General features: G+C 36.1%; 1 protein-coding gene across 1 annotated transcript in view; it reads right to left on the bottom strand.

Annotated features, from left to right (window-relative positions):
- The window catches only part of SASH1 (SAM and SH3 domain containing 1), a 108545-nt gene extending 92511 nt beyond the window's left edge, over positions 1-16034 (bottom strand). Inside the window, exon 1 of the mRNA XM_044675459.1 lies at positions 15980-16034. The gene's annotated coding sequence lies outside the window, so the exon portion shown is untranslated. The remainder of the gene's footprint in view (positions 1-15979) is intronic.
- Positions 16035-22008: the final 5974 nt, after the last annotated feature.

Below are 22008 nucleotides of genomic sequence, written 5' to 3'. Positions count from 1 at the left end.
GTCCACATCCTTTGAAACAGCTTTGAATCCACCACAACACACTGATAGGAGTTCATAGATAAGGAAAAAAGTTTCCAGATATGCCAAAATATTTATAGTAACATTTTTTGTGGTGGCAAAGATTTGGAAACACAAATGTTTATCAGTTGGGGAATAGCTAAACAAATCATAGTACATAATGTAATGAAACATTATTGTGCTTTTAGAAAGGACAAAAATGATAAATACAGAGAAATATGAAACGATTCACATGAGCTGATGTAGGATGAAGTAAGCAAAATAAAATGATAACAATATAAACAATGACTAAAACAATTTAAATTGAAAGAACAGGCAACAAATACTATTTGAATAAAACTATGTTTATTTAGTTAGTTTTTAATAAATTAGGATCATAAATCTAGAAGTTGAAGGGACCTTGAAGATCATCTACTAAACCTTTCATGTTATGGATAAGGAATCTGAAACCCAAGGAGGTTAATTTATTTATTCAATATTACAAAGATAGTATGTATAGTAGCTGACATAGCACTTTAAGAAATACAACGTATTTGACTTATTTCATATGATTCTCGCTATAAAGACATTAATTATTCCCATTTCATAAATCAAGAAACAGGTCTCTCTGAGGAAAATGTCCATAAAGACTATCTCTTTATCCTTATGTAAGGAAGAATTAAAAATAGAATTCAAACCCAATTGTCTTAGCACTCTTTCTACTCAGGCAGACTAACACACTTTCTCTCTCTCTCTCTCTCTCTCTCTCTCTCTCTCTCACCCCCTTCCCTCTTTACCTTTAGCCATAAATTACTGAGCAAGAAATTTGTAGCTTTTAATACTATTAAAGTTCTGTGATATTCACAGACAAATCAGTGTCTTTTTAGTTTCAAAATCATTACATTATATAAAATGAGAACAATTTATTTCCTTCCCACCCCCAGTCAAACAATATAGATTCTAAGAAATTACCCATAATGACCTGAAACATCAGCTGGAGGTTTCAAGCACATATTAAAAGGCTCGAATCAAGAAAATACTTTTTTCAAAAGTGGGTGCATTTAACTGCTGCTATAACTATTCCAAAGCTACAGGGCATACTTGCACTTGGGCAAATTATTACTGTGCATTTTCAATCTCCTTTTATCCTGCCTAAATTAGTATAATGAGTAAGAAAGTCCTCAACCGAATGTCCAATGAGTAAATGGTACAAATGCTGATCTTAGCCTCCTAAATTTATGGTTTAGCGTCATAAGTTATGAGTCCTTCACAAGGAAACAATGTCTTAGCTACAAATCAGACTAAAAAATGTGATGATGTGATGAGCACATTGTCCCTAAAGAAGAAATAAAAAGCCACGTGTGTAGGGTTATAAAAAGTTTTAAAATCCTTCAGAAAAAAGAAATCCAAACAAAAAAAATCAGAAGAAATGAAAGGACAGTTTCTACGGAAATATCATTGTTCTTCTAAGATTCCATTTTCTTTGGAAGTTTGCTCCTATTAAGAAATGCAATGACAAAAAGAACATAAAGGCAGCAGAAACAAATTGGAAATTATTCTGGGCAGTGCAGTATGGTACAAGGAGAGGAGTATTGGGCTTGGAGTCAGAAAAGCAGCGTTCTACTCCCAACTCTGTTATCTACCAGTTAGTATGACCTATACTATACTAAGCTCTTTTGACCCAGTGGGTATCCTTTAGCTATAAAATGCAAATACAAGTTGTCTGTAGTTACTAGGACTTTGGTGAGGCTCAACCTACATTCTAGACCTAATATTTAACTATGCCTGAAATGTGAAAAGTGCAATCTAAATTTTATATCTTTTGGTCTCCACAAGGACATTATGAGGCAAGTCCTTTGATTGTCCCATTCACAAATGAGGAAACTGAGGTAGAAAGAGGTTAAGTGACTTGCCCAGGGTCACACAGCTAACAAGTATCTGAGATAGGATTTTAATTCAGAATCCATTACATAAATGTAAACTTTCATCATTGTTATTATGTATGATACCATCTTAAGTGCTTCAGCACAAGAATGATCTCCCATAATGTTGAAAAACTTTCCATTTTTGTTAAGAGCATTCTGAAATTGGAGAAACATTTGCCAGTTATTTCCCTTGTCAGAAAAAAAAGAGCCATCTCATTTGTTGGTCTGCCTATATGAGTAAACTAAGTGAAATCTTTCTATTTTCAATAGCTCTTCTTTTACATGTAAACTTGCACTATATTTTAAGCTCTGTACATTCCTACTGAGATCTAAATTTGAGAGCACACAACTTCACGAAATCTAAAGTCTAAAACATAAAGAAATTTCAAAGAGGAAACTTTTCTTGATATTTAAGTCTGAGCAATTACCTTCTAGTTTATCCTTTTGAGATCAGAATAATTTTCATTTTTTTAAAGCAGTAAAAGGATTGATCTTCTAACACAGGGGTCTGGCAACGTACGGCTCTTGAGCCATATCCGGCTCTTCTGAGGGCCAGATATGGCTCTTTCAGCAGGAGCCATAAAGTCCATTTTTTTTCAGGTGCTGTTACAGGAGCCGCACTGTGAGCACTGTATGGCTCTGACGAAATTACATTTTAAAAAATGTGGCGTTTATGGCTCTCACGGCCAAAAAGGTTGCCGACCCCTGCTCTAACAGCAGCACATGGCAGCTCTGTTCCCTGAGTGAATCACTGTTCAGGCTGTTGAGTAAGCTTCAGTGAACTATTAGTGGGCTGACTATCAACAGTCTAATAAAACAATTAAATGACCATCAGTCACTTTTCCATTATAAAAATAAAGTTATTCACCACAAGGACAATTGAGAAATTACTAAATGTTCAAGTGATTCTTGTTCTCTATTAGCTTCATTTAGAGGTAGAATTATTAAATGACCTTTTAGAAGTATCCTAGTTAGGATAATAGCAGAGGTAACCAAAAAGTTTACTTAAAAAACGTAAATCTTTATCCTTAGCTATGACATTGATACAAATCACTGAGGTAGATGGAATGGATCATCCAAAAAAAAAAAAAAGAATTCAGTCTTTTGACTGATATATCCTATATGTAGTTTGTTTATACACATTTCCTTGTTAGTTGTCTCTCCCATTAGGTTGGGGACCTCCCTAGGAAGGGGCTGTCTTTTGCCTCTTTTTGTATCCTCAATGTCTGGCACACAATGAATGTTTACTTACCATTTAGTATAAGTAAAGATAGCTTTTGGTTTAAATGTTTAGCAAGCTCCAAAATCTTATTATAATATTACTCAGTGGTGCAAAAGATATCTTATTATGGGATCTTTTTAATGAAACCTTGAAAGACCTTGTTTAAGGAAAAAGATTAAATATCATTGTGATATAAAAGAACTGAGGTCTAGGGTCATCTTCTATCTCGTACCTGATAGACAATGTTTGAGGATCAGTTCCCTACATGGTTCTCCCATGTACCTTGACAATGGTACAATGGTAAATTGTTAAGAAATACAGAGAGAGAGAGAGAGAGAGAGAGAGAGAGAGAGAGAGAGAGAGAGAGAGAGAGCGAGGGATTGAACAGATGACATTTTTAATATAAGACATTCCCAAAGCCAATCAATTGACCAATCTTATCACAGTATCTCCTCTCCATTCATACAACCGGGAGCCCAGCTCACACCCTTATCACCACTGGTCAAGAGGACTACATTAACTCCTTAACTAGTGTCTCTATCTCAAATCTCTCCCCCCTCCAATTCTACTTCTAGCCAGTCAGAGTGAATTTGAATCTGACCATGGCATTTTCCTACTTGATTTAGACTTTTATTTTTGCCTTACTATCCCCAGAGCCTAGAAACAGCACAGGAAAAATGTCAGTTGTATAGTAAAAGTTTGTTATTTAATTAATTTATAACAGAGAACATAATTTTGACATTTTATCCAAGAAACAAAAGACAAAAACAAAGAAGCGCAAAGGAGACAAATTTAACAGGAGAATGTCTTTTCTAAAAATGGACTATCCACAGACTTACCTCCTACTCCTTTGTCAAAAGTAGGTGACTTTTTGTTTTGAAAATAAACTTAATATATTATCATACATTTAATGTCAGAAAAAGGCCAGGAATGACTGTATGGATCTAGACCAGAAGCTGGGAGGACTTGTGTTCAAATCTGACCTCAGACTCTTACCTTTGTGACCCTGGGCAAGTCATTTAAACCCAAATACTTAACCCTTGTTGCTCTTCTGTCTTATAACCTAGAAGGTTAGAGTATTAAAAAGAAAAAAAAAAAAAAAGAAAAGGAAAAGACCCAATTAATCATCTAATCTAAAACTTTTATTTTACAAGTGAGGAAAAGGAGGCTCAGAAAGGTTAGATAATTTACCCAGAGCCCTATGGATAGTTAAGTAACAGAACTAAGATTTTAAATTCAGGTCTTACTCCCTATTTCTCTCTCCTTTCAGATCCTTTTCAATTATACCATCCTTCTTCTTATGGTTAATACAATACATAAGTACCTTTCAGAGACTTAACAAGGAATCAAGATAATTCCATAACATGACAACAAAAAACATTTAGAAAAATTCAAGATTCTAACTATAGAAGGTTACCATTAACTAAACACCAACAGAGGGCAGATGCTCCCTGGGCAGCAGGAAAAAAGCTATTTTTCATAGTTGTCTTTAGGACTTAACTCCCTAGAGAAGCAGAAATGTGAATATAGATTTATTGTTAGACAGCACACAATTATCTAATGTCAATGATGGGGGTTAGGGTCAGAGAAGAAATCAATGTAAATTAAATCTCCAAGCACAACATGTATCAATATATGCATTGAGACATGGTGACAAAGGCTTTCTTGGTTCCTGAACTTAGATGAGTTGATGAATACTTTCTAAAGACAGTCAACTATTTAAAGCACAGTATCATCATAGTATGAGACAGGAAATTTCAAAGATCTGGGCTCTGAAGAGTACAGCCTTCAAGGGTCTCTTCTGTGACTCAAGCAAGATAAAAAGCAATGTGGATTAACTAAAAATTAATTGGCAATAAAGTAGAGAAGAGCTGCAGTTGTGAGGAGGAAAAAAAATTTTTTTTAAGGTTAGGGCTCTTGATAAACTTAAATAATGATGAAAAGGAAAACCAACAAAAATTGGAAAAAAAAACAAAAACAAAGAAAATAAAACAAAACAAAAAAACAGACTGGGGTCGTGATTGAAAAGTTATAAGGAAGCCTCATATCCATAAGAAAAAGAACAGATTTCAAGCAAACTCTTGACTTGGGTGGCCAGTTTTCTTTTCTGAACATGATGATTTAAAGCATGTGTGGATGAGTGCACACTGTTGTGCACAGGTATACAGGCAGGTGTGCCCTAGGAAGTTTAATTAAAATAATGTTGTGCCCTGTAGTAACAATGAAGGATATTGGCTTTAGACATTCTTCTTCTTTCTTTTCCTCCAGTTTTAGTGCTACATTTCTCAGGGGAAAAAGGATTCTCTCACTAGCACCATTGGTCTGTTATAGCAAGACTATAAAAAATATAAACTAAGATTTAAATAATGAAAAATTTGTAATAATTAAATTTAAAATGGCTGAGATTTGTCTTTGTACCAGACGATCAATTTGCATTTCTTAAGGGTCTATGGCGTGTTGGGTGTTATATTAAGCATTGGGGATATAAAGGCAAGAGTATGAGTTCTCAAGGAACTCACAGTCTAAAGCAGGAGAAATTATGTAAACTATATACAAGCAAGATAAAGGGAGGATAAATAGGGGGTAGTATCACAAGTAAGGCACTAGGAGAACTGGGAAAGTAGAAAGTCAGACTTTAGCAAAGATTTCCCTGTCTGAAGGTCAAGGAAACCATAAGGCAGAGATGAGAAAGCAGAGCTTTCCAAGTCTGAGATGGCCAGTGACAATACTCAGGAGTCTGGTGATGGAAGAGTATGGAAGCCAGTGTTACTAGATTTCAGACTCTATGGAAAGGGAGAAAGGAAACAGGAAAGGTCCATTAGTGACTACATTATGAAATACTTTGAAAGCCAAACAGAGTATTTTGTAATTGATCCTGAAGATGAGAGGGAATCACTCGAATTTATTGAGTAGAGGTGACAGAGTAAAATCAGTACTTTAAAAAGATCATTTTGGTAGCAGAATGAAAGAAAGACTGGAATGGGAAAAGCCTTGAGGCAGGGAGACCAAGGAATAGGCACCTGAGCTTACACACCAAGATGGTGGCAGTGTCAGAGTAGAGAGGCATCTAGATGAGATCTTAAGAAGATAGAAGCAACAAGACTTGACTGCTGATTGGCTAAGTGGGGTGAGAGAGTGAGGAGTAAAGAATAACACAAAACCCAAGCTGTAAGCCTGGATAATTGGAAATTAACAATAATTAAAGAGAAATTAGGAAAACAAAAGGGTTAAGAAGGGGAAAGAAATGAATTCCATTTTGAACTTAAGAAGTATTTGCTGAATGAATAATAAAAAATACTTTTCACAGATGTATTCACAAGTACATGTTGAATAACTTAAAAATACTTTTGAACTTTTTACTGAATGAGATTAGCCTTCATCCCAGGAGCCTGAATTAGTGATGTTTTATTGAAAATCTTCTCTTAGCAGGGACAAAGGCTAAGAGCTGCTGGGTCTACAATTAAGACAAGGTCACCTGTATGGATACTAGGAGATCAGAATTAAAAGCCCCATGATGGACATTCTCACCCTTGTTTTCTTTCTTTAGTCAGATATGATTGTTATTAGTCTTAATTACTATACTTGCCTGACATTATTATTATTTTTTAAATTCTGAATTTACAGTATGTTATATTTTGAGGTTCAGGATTAAATGATCCAACAAGCACATTGAAAATGATGGACACATTAATCTGATTGCTTTCAGTCCTGGGATGCCTTTTAAGCTAGTACCTGGCACATTTGTTTTTACAAATGGTTAGGTCTTAGTCTCTTGTACCTAAGGAGAACCAGTGAGAACTTTTGAGTTAGTATCATACAGCAACAAAAGCCAAAGTACTCCGGTGAAGCATGTATAGGAAAACTGGGTAGCTTATGATGTCCTCTGACAAACTACTATTCATATTCCAAAACAGAAGGAAAATACTGAGTTAGGCTACAGCAAAAAGGGCACAAAAGAAATATTACATATTCCAAACATAGCATAATGGCTGGAATTCTATCAGCAAATATCATCATTTTTCTGTGAATTATTCTAGACATTCTGGAGCTAATATGCCCCCAAAGTCACCAATGTGGATACCCTTTGACCTAAAGATATGGCTACTAAGTCTATATCCCCAAAAGGATCAGAGAAAGAAAAGGGTCATATGAAAAAATATGTTTAGAGTAGATTCTCTCTTCTTGCAAATAACAGAGAACTGGAAGCTAAAGGAATCCTTTTCAACTTGGGAATGACTAAAGAAATTATATTATATGAATGTAATAGAATATTGTTATAGCTTAAGAAAACATTAATGGGACAGTTTCAGAGGAATTCGAAAACATGTGTGAACTGATATATAGTAAAGTGAACAGAACCAAGAGAATATTATCCATACAATTTTGAAAGACTTAAGAACTCTGATCAATGCAATGATGGATCCATAATTTGAAAGAAGCAATTTTGAAACAAACTATATACCTCCTAATGAAAGAGGTGATCGAGTCAAGATGCAGAATTGGACATATGTTTTATATATAGCCAATATGGGGATGTTTGCTTAACTATATATGTTTGTTACAAGTATTCAAGTGGGAGAAAATGAAAAGGAAAGAAAAGAAATGCTTATTAATTTCAAAAGGTAAAAATAAAATTACATAAAAAGAATAATTTCATACAGTTGAAAAGGGAAGCTTGAGGATACTTCCTAGCTGTGTGATCCTGGACAAGTCACTTAAGCACATTTATCCAGCCCTTGCCCTTCTTAAGAGTTTTACCTAAGATAGAAGGTAAAGGGGGCAGTTAGATGACTCTATAGATTGAGAGCCAGGTTTAGTGATGGGAGATCCTTAGATCAAATCTGACCTCAGATACTTCCTAGTTGTATGACTCCAGGCAAGTCACTTAACCACCACTGCCTAGCCATTACCACCCTTCTGCCTTGGAACCAATACATGGTATTGATTCTACATTGGAAGGTAGGGTTTTTTTTTTTTTTTTTAAAAGCTGGAAGTCATTCTAAGATCTTGAGCAATTCCCAATTTATTCAAGCCTCATCTTCCTCATCTGCAAGATAAAGGGGTTATACTTCCAGCTCTACATTCTGTGACCCTATAAAGAAAATCCAAATTATCAATGTTAGGCAAATGTTCCTCGTTATGATTTAACTATAAGTTTTCTACTAAAGAAATGGAAGTAAATAAATAACAGTAGAAACCTAGTAGCTAAATAAGCAAAAGTCTAGGTGACATATAGCTATTATTTCTTCCTTTTCAAGTGAGAGAATTCATGATCCTCCATTCAAGTCTAATGGGAAAACAAGGGAATAACTTTTATCTTCCCCAGGGGCACTAGAACATATTGCAGTTTAGATTTTTTTTTTTTTAATGGCGAGAAGTCAAGATGGTGAATAGTACAGTGATATATAAGACAATGTTTCTAAACTGATGGAACTTACAGTATGTTAGGGAGACGACAAGTCCATAAATAAGTCTAATGTTAAGACATGCCTTAAAACAGGTACAAATATTGGTAAAGAAGATGCACAACACATCCAACTATAAGGAAGATGGAACATTTCAGTAAGAATGTGTAGTTTAAGCTAAGTTCTAGAATGAAAGATAGGATTTAAATGGGTAGAACTGGGAGGCAGAACATTATTTGTGAAGAGAACAGCATGAACAAAAATATAAAGGTGGGAAAGCAAGTTGGTGAAATAGGTAAACATGCAGAAGAGTTGTAGAAGTTTAGAATGAAAAAGTAAATTGATACCAGATCACAAGGGACCAAAAATGGTAGAGTGAAGAGGCTGAATTTTACTCAATGGAGACCCACTGAAGGATTCAGAGTATTAGAATGACATGAGTGAAAATGTGCTCTTCCAAAACAATTAATCTGGCCACATAAAGAATGGAGTAGAGGAAGGCTGAGGTTAGCCAGGTAATAAACATTTATTAAGCAACTATTATGTGCCAGGGACTATGCTAAATACTGGGGATACAAAGAAAGGTAAAAGATAATTGCTGCTCTTAGGGACCTCACAAATGGCAACGGCAACATGCAAACAACTATTTACAAATAAGATGAATTGGAAATAATCAAATGGATTAATTAGAATTAGGGAGGATTGGTAAAAGCTTCCTGTTAAAGGTGAGAGTTAAGCTTGACTTGAAGGAACCCACAAAAGCCAAGATAAAGGAGGAAGAGCATTCTAGGCATGGAATATATAATATGAAGAATAATAAAAAAGCCAGTATATTAGTGTCAAAGAAATCAGGAGAGCAGACAATACTGAAAATAAGCTGGTTCACAGTAGCAAGCATTACAAAATTAGAGAATTGATTCTAAGTATCAGTTCCAAGGTAGAAGAGTGGTAAAGACTAGGCAAATGGAGTCAAGTGATTTGCCTAGAGACATGCAGTTAGGAAGTATATATGGCCAAATTTGAACTTAGGACCTCCCATCTCCATGCCTGGCTCTCTATCCACAGAACCACTTTGCTATACCTATGATATTGGTTTCTGTAGGGTGGGTTGGAACAAAATTGAATATGTTATGAAGAGGTAGGGACAAAGAATGTATACACTAGCCTATAGGTAGGTAGTGGGGCAACTTGGTGGTATAATAGCTGGAGTGTCAGGCCTCAAGTCAGGAAGACTCTTCTTGAGTTTAAAACTGACCTCAGATACCTCCTCGCTATGTAGTCTTGGTCAAGTCACTGAAACGTGTGTGCCTCAGTTTCCTCATCTGTAATATAAGTTGGAGAAGGAAAAGGCAAACCATTCCAAAATCTTTGCCAAGAAAATTCCAAATAGGGTCACCAAGAGTTGAATACAAATGAAATGGCTCAACAACAGCAACTAGGTAGTAAAGGAAATGTAAGAGGTATAAGAATAACTTAAGGGAGAAAAACAGAGTAGAGGGAAAGAAATTCTGAATATGGCTACATATATCTGATGGTAGAAAATCAAGAGCCAATCAATGCTGACGGAGAAAATGAGGATGCAAAAAAGAGTGGCAATGTTCACTACAGCAAGGTCTTCCAAGAGGTGAAAATACAGATCTACCTCTCAGGTGAAGAGTTAAATTTTGGTAAGGAAGAAGGATACTTATTGTGACACAGGAAAGAAAGGATGGATGAATATGAGAATTTCTAAGATGGGAAAAGGGATATTGAGGGAGCTCACACTGTGTAGCTTCAAACTTTTCAAAAAAGGATTAAGATCATCCACTAAGAGTGATAGGGGTGGAGGGCAGCTAGGTGATTCAATGGATAGAGGCAGTCCTAGAGATGACAGGAGGTCCTGGGTTCAGATCTGACCTCAGACACTGCCTAGCTCTGTGACCCTGGACAAGTCACTTAGCCTTCATTGTCTGACGCTTACTGCTCCTCTACCTTAGAATCAATACACAGTACTGATTCTAAGATGGAAGAGAAGGACTTAAAAAAAAAAAAGTGATAGTGACGGGGTTGGGGAAGAAATATGTATTTGAGTTTGAAAAGAGCAGAAAAAGTTTAATAGAATCATTGCTGGGCAATTTCATATAGAGTCAGAAGATGAATAAAAAAAAGAGTGGGTCCATCTGAAATTAGACAGGATAGATTTTCAGTGGATCCATTCTATAGAATGTCATGATTTTCTTTTCTACTATTGTTTAACTGAAGATCAAGAAGACAGGAATTATAAAAGTCCTAGTGAGAACATCATGGAAATGGTCAGAAGGGTAACAAGCATATCAATAAAAAGGTCTAAGGGCTGGGTTAATGATAAAATTAGAGAATAAGAAGAGAAGAAATAGAAGTCAAGATAAGGATGGCATGATCACATTCAACTCAAGAGGAGTCACAAAAGTAGAACAGAGGTAAGGGGTTAAAGAGTAAATTGATGCTTCAGAGATCTTAATGGTAGATAAATTCTGGTTGAAAATAAGGTCTATAGGCAGCTAAGTGGCTCAGTGGATAGAAGGCCAGGCCTAGAGATGAAATGAAGTCCTAAATTCAAATCTGATCTCAGATACTTCCCAGCTGTGCAGTGCTAGGCAAGTCATTTAATTCCAGTTATATAGCCCTTATTCCTCTTCCACCTTGGAACTGATACTTAGTACCAATTCTGAGACAAAAGGTAAGAATTTTTTTTAAAAGAAAATTCGCTTCAAATCATTATAATGCCAGTGGATAGCTGAAATGTCATTGGAAGATCACTGGAGTTCAAAAAGTTGAGAAACTATGTGACTAAGGTATTAGAAGCATCTTTCTAATATAAGCCTACAGTGTATATATTTCTTATTTGTTCCCAAATATTTTATTTTCTAACTAAAACTAAACCAAACAAGTACAAGTTTTAAGGTTAACCATAAATAAATTAAGGAAGAAAAAAATTTCTCAGACTCCTACTCATTAGACCAGATTCTAATTCCACTTCCCTAAAGTCTTTGATAGATGGGGCAGGGTGGTAATCCAATTGTGTGAGTCTGGGAATATGGATGGCTAGAAAAGAAAAAAAATCCAAGAAATGTCACTCAAACTTTAAATAAAGGGCCTGAAAACTAAATTCAAGTCCTTAGTCCAAAATGAAAGAGGACAAATCTTATTCCTTTTTGTATTACCCCAAAAGTTATCTGTTGCCCAGTACATAGTAAATGCTCAGTAGAATTTATAGAATTGAACTGCATGAGTGACCTTTTACTTGTGAACCACTAACAACATGATTAAATACCAAAAATTCCCCAAAGATACTGTGTGTAACCGAGTAGCTGTTGAAAATCATTTGTTATGCCTATCTTATTTTCAAAGAGAATGTGGCATCTAATGGGATTAGTGTCAACTGACATCAAAAATGAAACATAAGGGATATTATTCCTCCAAGTATCAAATTTAATTTATAAAACAAAAGATAAGCAGTTCTGATGACTTCATCTTTAGAGTCTCACTATGATAACTTACTAGAGGTCCCAATATAGAATAATCTGGATCTATTTTAGGTTATATTCTAATGAGTTTAAATACTAGAGATAGTACCCAGGTGGACATGTTCCACAGGCAGTGGGCCAGACAGAATAGGACAGAGATTAGGGATTTAAACAAATTAGGAGTTTCCTGCACAGATGTGATCATTGATCAGTGACTGAAATTACAAAGGGTTAGACCAGACAGACAGAAGAAAAAGAAACCTAGAAAGAAGCCTTAGGGGATATCCACAATTAGTAGGTAGGAAATGGAAAATGTACCAGCAAGAGATCTGGAAGGAACAGTCACAGAAGTCAAAAAACCAGGAGAAAATATCCAGGAAGAGGGCATGGGAGTAATTCAAAATGTCAAAAGCTGTAGAGGTCAGACAGGATAAGGACCAGGAAAAAAATTATTAAATTTGACAATTGGTTGTGTAGGACTCTGGAAAAAGTTTCAGTGGACTGGAGGTGGGGGTGGGGTTGAAAGTCAGAATGCAAGGGATTGGCAGGTAAAATTCCAAACCACATCTTGAAAAGACACCCTCGAAGAGCCACAGCACATTTTTAAAAGAAAGGACACTATTATTTCAATATATATGAAGTAAGCACCTATTGTTTACAAATAAGTGCGTGAGGGCTACACTAGATACAAGGTTTAGACAAAACCTATCTTTGCCTTTATAGAATTTACAGTGGAAAAAAACAACAACAACAAAACAATACCTAGACAGATACTTCAGGAAGAATGATGGGAAAGGTTTGGCTTCTTCAGTTTTGACAGTTCTCTGACTCAAAAGCCCCTTCTCTCAGTAAGATACTTCACACTCTGTCCGGGGGAGATCATTCCTAATTCGGCAAATTTCATTTTCCATATTCCTTTGGGGAATCTTCTACAGAAATATGGCTCCTGACAATAGTGTGAGTGTAGTGTGTACCCTAAAAGTAAATTAAGTGTGTTCCCTAAAGGTGAGTTCATTATCTAAAAAGGCTTCTTCATCTGTAACAGAGCTACTCAAGCTTCCACCTTCTCTTGAGTGGGTAGCATCCATTTTATATACAAAACATCACCTTTTACGTTTCAAGGTATATCTTTTAGCCCTGAAAGACCTCCCATTTTTTGCATATGTCTCACTGGGATAACCAGTGAAAAAATTACAAAAACAATTCAAATAGAACAATACAGCAAAGTGCAATAAAAAGACAGCAAAAATTATAGCTAAAACTTACATAATACTTAAAGCATTTTACATATGTCACTGCATTTGAGGTCTAAAAACAAGTGCTTTGGAAGTCTGATGGGCAAAAAAAAAAGGCTAATGGGGATGCAGATCAGCTAGGTGGCCTAGTGGATAGAAGATCAGGTCTGGAGTCAGGAAGACTCCTTTTCCTGAGTTGAAATTCATTCTCAGACACTTATTGGCTATACAAATCTGGGCAAGATGCTTAATCCTTTTTTCCTCAATATCCTCATCTTTAAAATGAGCTGGAGAAGGAAATGGCAAACCACTCTACTTTCTTTGCCAAGAAAACTGTAAATGGGATTGGTCACAAAGACTGAAATGACTGAAGAGCAATGGGATCAAGAAGGCATCAGGCAGGAGGTATCATTAGAGAAGGGCTTTTTTTTTTTAAAGAGTAGTAAATAACTGAAGAGAAGGAAGGAGGACATTCTAGGACTACAAAGCAATGTGAGCAAAGGCAAGATGATAGAGGAAACATATGGTATGGTCAGGTCAGAGAGAAGTCTAGTTTGGTTCTGTTATCTGAAGGTTGATAGCACATGATAAGGTTTGAAAGACATGGCAGCACGTAATGGAGGAGGTCCTTAAATGCTGGGTGGCAGAGGAGTTTGAATTTTACTTGGTAGACAAAGGGAGTCATGGGGATGTGCAGCTAGGTGGCTCATTAGATTGAGAGCCAGGCTTAGAGATGGGAGGTTCTGGGTTCAAATGTGGTCTCAGACACTTCCTACCTTTGTGACTCTGGGCAAGTCACTTAACCCAACTTGGCATCAATACACAGTATTGATTCTGAGATGGAAGGTATAGGTTTAAAAAAAAGAGTCATGAGGCATTTCTGAGAGTAGGAGTGAAACAGCAAGAACTGTGGCTGATAAAGATATGAAGACAGACTTGGCAAATGAGAGAGTGGAGGAAGGATGATCTGAGAGGACATTTTGAGAGTTCCCTCCACTAGCGCAACTTTCAATCTATCCATGCCTGCCTATCCTGTGCAGGTACTGTTCATGTCCTAGCAAAAGTTCACAAGGGGAGAGGGGGGGCAGCTGGGTAGCTCAATGGATTGAGAGCCAGGCCTAGAGATGGGAGGTCCTAGGTTCAAATCTGGCCTCAGACACTTCCCAGCTGTGTGACCCTGGGCAAGTCACTTGACCCCCATTACCTACCCTTACCACTCCTTCTGCTTTGGGGCCAATACCCAGTATTGACTCTAAGACAGAAGGTAAGGGTTTAAAAAAAAAAAGTTCACAAGGGAGGGTCTTTCCAACATGCTGGAGACCTTCCTTGCTTTCTCCAGATACTATGTGAGCAGACCATTTTCTCTTTCTATAATAAAATTCTTTAATCACATCTTTTATATCTAGTTCTCCTTCCACATTCTTCCATTTCCTATTCCTCCTTCAATCCTGTTGCAGCCTGCTTATATTCACTATGCATCATGTCATTGCCCTCTGTGTAATGTTCATCTTTATTTCTTGAGAGGCATTTGTATTCTAAATCTTGAGGTTATAAAACAACACTGGTAGAAAGTTGGGATTTAAAAAGATGAGTCTTAGCTTTCATTGGAAGCTTGAGAAAAGCAAAAGAATTCTGCAAATTTGCCCAAAGCCCATTATCTTCCTCCGTTCAACTTGGAATCCAACTTGCTGGCTATACCAGATATACAAGTATCCCTTTCACATCATGCCTTTCCTCATCATGATTTTGAAATATCTCAGGCTGGCATAAGAGATTAAATGGGAATTTGAGGGGAGTTTTGCGGAAGCCACAGACAACATGCAAAGGCCAGCAGAAGACAAAGAAAAAAGTTTAGAAACTCAGTAATGTATAAAATATATTATTTTTAACACAATAAATATACAAAATTTCATTTTAAAATTAAAATTTGCAAAAAGAACATCAAAAACAAAAAAACTTTATCCGGACTAACCCCCAATATATGGAAGAGGGTGTGTGTATGTGTGTGTGTGTATACATACATGTTTTATAGGCATATATGTATATATCTGTATATACTGTTAAACATACTCTATAGAGGGTCCTTTCAAAGACAGAGAAATCTAAGCACCAGATATTTTTCATTTACTTAGTTTTTCTTGTGTGGCTACACAGACCAAACACCTTTGAGTGATTATGGATCTCTTCTAGGAAGCTATGCAACTTTACTGGGCTTGATACAAATCAAGACAATATCATCCCCAAACAGAAGAATGTGTTGGATCTCACCATCCCCTCTTCCATCTGGACTCTATGATAGGTATTCTCCAGAAATAACCTCTTTCAACACCTCTCTGATAATAAGCATCAATAATAAATATCTAATAAAAAAGATTTGTTTGCCAAAGATATTATCACAGGTATAACTGAATAACTGACATTCCAAAGAACCATAAAGTTGCAAAATATTTACGTATATTATCACACTTGAGTTTCACCATAAACCCAGGAGGCAAGTACTACACTCATTTTACTAATGAGAAAAATTAATGGAAGCAAGATTAAGTCGCAGAGCTAATAAGTGGCAGTGGCAAGATTCAAACTCCGATCTCCCTGACTCGAAGTCCGACACTCTTAGTTTCTAGCAACAATGTACAAATTAATACAACGACAGTTCAGAGGTCTCTCAGCTAAAAATGATCAAGGTATTTAAAGAGGTCAGAGTACTTACATTGCAGTTAGAAGAGCCATCAAATGATGGATAAGAACCATCTGGCCAGTCTGCAGGATCCAAGGTGCCTGACTGTCTGTGCTGGGCTTCATATTCCTTGAGCTGCAATGAAAAGATACTTGAAACAAGGGTCAACACACCAAGCAGTCAGAGATCAAGTACTCATTTTCCCCCGTGCTACAACTATTTACTAAATAGCAACAGAAAAGATGGTTTCTAAAACTAAAAAGAAGATTCATTCCCTACCCTGTGGAGTATAACCAAAATCAGATTAGTAGGTATACAGAAATGTCTGTGTTCTGAAAAACTCTAACTTTTTCTTCTTCATTATCTTCTTTTCTCTTTTTTAAAAAAATATACTCCTTAGAATCTCAGAATCAATACTAAGTATTGGTTCCAAGGCAGAAGAGTGGTAAGGACTAGGCAATGGAAGTTACTTACCCGGGGTCACTCAGTTAGGAAGTGTCTGAAGCTACATTTGAACCCAGGACCTCCTGTCTCTAAACCTACCCTCTCTATCCACTGAACCACCTAGATTCTCCTCCTCTTTTTTAAACCCTTACTTTCTGTCTTACAATCAATACGAAGTATTGGTTCCAAGGCAGAGAACATTCTCCATTATTTTCCAACATCCAACATCAAAGCTTCTTCTTTTCAAGTTCATTTACAAGTCCAGACAAAATCTACAGTAATTCAGAAATAAGCTATTATCTGACCTGTGAGTGACTACTACCCAGGCAGGTCACCTACTCTCTTTGCAGACAATGGATAATGTTTCATGATAATCTCTGCACAACAAAATCCTGAAACAGATTTCAAAAATCTTGTCTCTTCCTGGTGTAAACTGCAGCTCACCAGTTCAATATAATTGCATAATAAACTTAAGAGTATTTTTATTAGGAAACAATGAGGGCAAGAAATGACTTAACTACACTCACTATAAAACATGCAGCATACCTTTCAAGGCAACAAGTAGTTTTCTTACATGATGAGCTTGAAAAATAAAGAAAGACCTCAGCAAATTAGATAAATGATTTTGCATTAAACACAAGATCTTTTGGAATGATATGTTTGCAAATTTTCACCCATGCTGCCATGGAACAAGAATGATATTTCAGCCTTGGCACTTAATACAAGTGTAAACAGAAGGCTACACTTCTATTCGAGTCCTCCTCTGATCTACCACTGTGGTTTGGTAGTGACTTTGGGTTCTCAGAGGTCATGCCTGTACAGTACAAGCTGAGCAAGTTCTACCACAATCGGAACGCTTTGAGGCAGGGAGCAAACTGTTCAGAAGATTAGCCTAGAAAGGTTTGGAGAGCCTCGACATCAGGAACTGCCATCAGGTAGTCTTTTTTTGGAGGTGGATAGGGTAGGGTGGGGTTGGGGTGGGAGAGGAACAAAGGAAACTGCCAAATTCATAAAAGACTTTTTGCTAGAGGTATACAAAAATTTCACTCTGTAGCAGTTCTTTTTACTATCTTTACTTGTTTTATTTTGGTTGTGTTGTTTTTTTTCAACATGGCTAATATTCATATATACGTTTGAGATGACCCCCACAAGTATAATTGAAATCAGATGCTTGTTTTGTCAAAGAGGGAGAGAATTGGGGGTGAAAAAAATTTTAATGAGTTTTAAAATTATTTTTATGTATAATTGGGAAATATGTAATGAGATAAATAAAATAATTTAAATATTTCAATCTTTTTCAGCACCCACACTAATAAAATCAGAGTTTTTGAAGTTCATGAGAAAGACAATGCAGTGGGAAGAATATGGAATTTGGCAATCAAAGGACCTGAGCTGTTTTACCTAGTCCTCAGTTTCCTACACTAGGTTCAACTAGAAAATCCCCATTATAGTTCTACTTCTCTATCTATGATCCTAGGGATTGCTTCTTCTTTTTTTAATATATATTTGTATCCCTAATGCTAAGCAGTGTGACTTGTACAGAGAGTAGTTAATAAATGCTTGGCAGCCATGTGGCACTTTAGATAGAGCACTAGATATGGCTTTAGAAAGACCTTAATTTAAATCCAGCCTCAGGCACTTACTAACTATGTGAACCAGGGCAGGTCACTGTTTTCTCAATTTTCTCAGTTTTCTCAACTGTTAAATGGGGATTCTAATAATACTCTCAAGGTTGTTGGAATGATCAAATGAGATGTGTTTTTTCAAACCTGAAAAGCACTATAAAAATGCTGACTATTATTGTTGATTAACTGAAGATTTTTAAAAATATATTCATGTATTTGGATGCAAATGCATCAAGTTTAGTTTTGTGAAATAGAACAATCTAGAGAAAAACATTGAAAAGATAATTTATAATACTAATAGCCTTCTCTTCCCTTTGGGGTGCTGGTTTTATATATATATATATATTTTTAACCTTTACTTTCTGCTTGGTAGCAACTCTAAGACAGAAGAGTAGACTAGGCAAACAAGGTTAAGTGACTTCCTCAGGATCACACAGGTAGGAAGTATCTGAGGCCACATTTGAACCCAAGGCATCCCAAACCCAAGCCTGGCACTCCTAATACACCCAGCTGCCCCTCAGGTATTATCTTCCCCTCTAAAAAAAAGATAAAAGAATTCTACTATTTCTTTAATATTTGCAAACATTCTGGGTTTTGTGCTTTTCTTCATATTAAATCTACCTCCAGGGCTTTGATACTTCATACTACTATATAATGACAAAGTTGTTTTGCATTTAAAATATATCTAGACTGACCCACTCGTTTCTAGGGCTAGAACCTAGGACGCACATGTTTATTTTTACCTCTGAATCATCATTTTTGTCTCATAATATATTAAGCTCACTCTCATCATTTCTACAGGTCCTGAAATCCCCTCATTCCTCATGAAGCCCTTCTGTTTGGGTGAACGTGTGTCTTTACAGCTGCTCTCCCCATTCTTTATTTCATTTTGCCCATTCTCCAGAAGTCTCTCAAATGCACACTCCCATCACTTGAATCCAATAGAGATATTTCAGTATTCACACCTGTGGGTGGTTTTGTGCCTTTATTCTATCTGCATGACTTTTTAATTAGGTTTGCCTTAACTTGCAGGCTCCTAGAGGGCAGAGCCCAGATAAATGAAATTCTCTTTAAGTAGTACCTAGCTGAATGCCAAGTACAATTCAGCACTGGATAATACATGTTTCTTAATTATATTGATTTCAAAATAATATTAATTATGATATTAAAATAATTGATATTATTTATGATTAATATTATACTTCATGAAACTGATTTCAAATAATACCATCTAATGGTTGAATGGCACTTTGTCATTTATGAAACTTTATAATTTGTGATTCTTTCAAATGGGGCAGTTAGGTGATGTCATGTATAGAAAATTGAGCTTGGAGTCAGCCAGCCCAAATTCAAATCCTTTCTCAAACACTTAGAAGCTCTCTACTCAAAGCAAAGTACTTTAACTCCATTCTACTTCAACTCCCTCAACTGTAAAACAAAGGCAATAATAACACCCCTACCTCCTTGGATTGCTTTAAGGATCAAAAGTTTTAAGGATGAAAAGAGATAATATTTGAAATGAGCTTAAAATACTACTTAGCACACAGTAGCTACTATATATAAATGTTTCTTCATCCCCACCCCTCTATGAGAAGTCGCTCAACAAATAATTGTTCAGCAAAGAATGATTTTTTTTTCTCCCCACTCAATTATTGAAATATCTGCTAAGGAGGATATGGAAAGGGTTAAGATCTGCCGTTGACAGAGGGAGTGTGAAGAATCCACAGATCCTTAAAACCTTGAAGGAAACACAGGTTATTCAAAATTAATTTGATCTAGTTATCATTCTATGAATATAGTACACTCGAAGCAGCAGTGGATAGTGTTCTAGGCCAGTAATCAGAAACACTTCATGAGTTCAAATCTTGATTTCAGACACTTAATAGCTGTGTGACCCTGGGAAAGTCACTTAAAAATCTTTGCCTCAATTTCCTCATCTATAAAATGAGCTGGAGAAGGAAACAGCAAAGCACTCCAGTGTCTTTGCCAACAAAATCCCAAAATGGTTCACAAAAAGTTGGACATGACTGAAAAGCAACTGAACAATAGTATGCTACATTGTAAAACAAAAAAGAAAAGAAAATTTCAAATCAGAACCTTTTATATGCAGAAATGAACAATGCTATTTCTTCCTTTTCTTTCACATATATTCTTATCCTGAACACATGGCCTTGGCACATCCTTAGTTTCAGGATTCTATGGTTATATTCTCTGATAGTGTCATGTGTCAAGAAAGGACATCAAAGGTTATTAAATCCTTCCTAATGGATCAAAGAAGGATCACATTAAAATTACCCCAGATATCTGGTGTCCTTTATTAGTCTCAAAGACATGGGGTTCGGGGAGAAAATTACATTTTTAGTGATTTCAGGTAGCCATTCCTTTTTAAAAAAATTCCATTATACTTAATCTGAAAACCCTCTAGTTGTAATTTAATTTTTTCTAATTCTAGACTCAGTGGATAAAAACTAACATATCTATTAAAATCTAAAAAAATCTTTAAAAAATGGGTAAACTATACCCACTTGAGGGCATGTCTTATACTTAACAACAGGTTCTAAGTTGCCAGACTTTCTCTTCTTAGATAAGTTTTTGTCAGTTCCCAGTTGCTTTCTCCCTCATGGCTCTATGTCTACTCCCCACTTTTAGAAATCTTTTGGTCATATAGTCCTTTATCTCTATGTTCTCTATTATTGCCTTTTTGGCAGTAATAAAGAAAGTTATCTATATCTAAATGATGCAAAATACCTGGTAGAAAAAAAGTTTCAATAACAAGAGTATTGAAGCAGGTTAGTAAACCATATAAACTTATAATCAAGAAGGATGCTATGTGAAAAAAAATTCACTTTAATAAATAACAATAACCATAGCTAATACCTAGCATTGATAGAGCACTTTAAGGTTTACAAAGCACTTTACAGATAAAATAATAATAATAATAATAATAACTACAGTAATAACAATAGCTAACATTTCTATAACACTTACTATGTACCAGGCACTATCCTAAGCACTTTACAATTATTATCTCATTTAATTCTCAAAACAACCCTGGTAGGTGCTATTATTTTCCCCATTTGACAGATGAAAAAACTGAGGCAAGCAGAGGCATATTAAATAGTTTGCTCAGGATAGCTACTAAATATCTGGGAATTGATTTGAATACAGATCTTTGAGAAAGCCACTGAACCCCCCAGGGACCCTCTAAGAAATCACTCTGTAGGGCTTTTATAGTCTGTCCACCCCAAAATTAGTTAATTTGCCATGTTTCTCTATTTTCAACTAGTCGGCTTAGTTTGGGACACTTTAACAAATATGATGCGAAAGCCTTTAGGCAACTTCCAAAAATACTCATCTTAGACTGTCATTTAAACCCCAACAACAAGCTAAAAGATGAGATCATTGAGTCAATTATCTGACTGTCCCATCATCATAATGCCTCTTAAGGAACCTGTGCCTCAGTTCAGCAAATGGGCACTCAGTAGTTTAGTAGAGGTTATCATATCTCAGAACACCCAACAAAGTTCAACAGAGCATCTAACCCAATTCATTTCAAATAACAGCACTAATCATAGCTTAACTGTAGAACAACAAAAAAACAGTGTTCCCAAAGATTTTTTTTAAATTTTAACTTAAAACTGTGGAAACAGGAGGGAGCTAGGTGGCTCAGTGAACTGAGAGCCAGGCCTAAGAGATGGGAGGTCTTGGATTCAAATTTGGCCTCAGATACTTCCTAGCAATGTAACTCTGACTATTGTCTAGCCCTTACCAGCCTTCTGCCTTGGAACAAGTACACAATATTGATTCTAAGAGAGAAGGTAAGGGTTTTTTTAAATAAATAAATGAATGAAGAAAAAGAGAGGAAGCAAAGAAGGATGGGAGGGAGGGAGGGAGGGAGGAAGGAAGGAAAGGAAGGAAGGAAGGGAAGGAAAGGAAGGAAGGAAGGAAGGAAGGAAGGAAGGAAGGAAGGAAGGAAGGAAGGAAGGAAGGAAG

The sequence above is a fragment of the Gracilinanus agilis genome, chromosome 4 (genome assembly GCF_016433145.1).
Source record: "Gracilinanus agilis isolate LMUSP501 chromosome 4, AgileGrace, whole genome shotgun sequence".
NCBI lineage: Eukaryota > Metazoa > Chordata > Mammalia > Didelphimorphia > Didelphidae > Gracilinanus > Gracilinanus agilis.
The sequence above is the reverse complement of the archived record's forward strand: the minus strand, read 5'-3'. Positions and strand labels throughout refer to the sequence as shown.